This window comes from Onychomys torridus, chromosome 15 (genome assembly GCF_903995425.1).
Source record: "Onychomys torridus chromosome 15, mOncTor1.1, whole genome shotgun sequence".
Lineage (NCBI taxonomy): Eukaryota > Metazoa > Chordata > Mammalia > Rodentia > Cricetidae > Onychomys > Onychomys torridus.
Window position 1 is genome coordinate 37,624,798 of NC_050457.1, and position 941 is coordinate 37,625,738.

General features: G+C 45.0%; 1 non-coding gene across 1 annotated transcript; it reads left to right on the forward strand.

Annotated features, from left to right (window-relative positions):
• Positions 1 to 600: 600 nt before the first annotated feature.
• Trnaa-ggc lies at positions 601 to 670 on the forward strand. Its single transcript has one exon. It is a non-coding gene; the product is annotated as a tRNA-Ala (tRNA).
• Positions 671 to 941: the final 271 nt, after the last annotated feature.

Sequence of the window (941 nt, forward strand, 5' to 3'; positions counted from 1 at the left end):
CCAGCTACCCAGGGCTAGTGAAGTCAGGGATCTTAGAAGAGAACCTACAGCCATGCATTACTGAACCAGCATTATCTCTAACTACATCTAAATATTTCTTCTTATCCCCATGGGTTAAGTATAGTTCTCACCTCGCCTCAAAGAAATTTCCCCTTGCAACATACAGAGACCGTTACAGAAAACCACAATCAACCAAAATGCAGAGCTGCGGAGCCTAGCTCCAACCAGTCCATCTACAAGACATTCCCACATCTAAGGCTCAGGGAGCATTTGCAGAACAGGAGGTGGAAAGATTGTAAGAAGGAGTTTGCTATGAGATTGTGTCTCATAGGAACATCAAGAGCTACACTCATAAAGCCTCCATATGACTGCCTAAACCTGAGCTGAATAAGGACAACAGACATGCTCATACAGATGAGGGGTGGGGGAAAGGCCTCAATCACTACAAAGAACTACAGGCAACAAAGGAATGCTGGGAGTGAGGGAAATGGTCCCCACAGAGAAGAACACCAACTGGGTATCCGGTACCAAATGTTCAGCCCTGAAAACATACATTCAAGTAACATTATACAGGTTGTCTTTCATTTAGAAGTGTGAGGCTGGGGATTTAGCTCAGTGGTAGAGCGCTTGCCTGGCAAGCACAAGGCCCTGGGTTCGATCCCCAGCTCAAAAAAACAAACAAACAAACAAACAAAAAAACAGATAAAATCTTTGGGGCTGGAGAGATGGCTCAGAGTTTAAGAGCACTGGTGGCACTTCCAGAGGTCCTGAGTTCAATTCCCAGCAACCACACGGTGGCTCACAGCCATCTGTAATGAGATCTGGCGCCCTCTTCTGATCTGTAGTCATACATGCTGTATACAAAATAAACAAATCTTTAAAAGAAAAAAGTGTGTATATATGAGTGCATGTGTGCTTGCACATCCCTGCATGTGCATGCC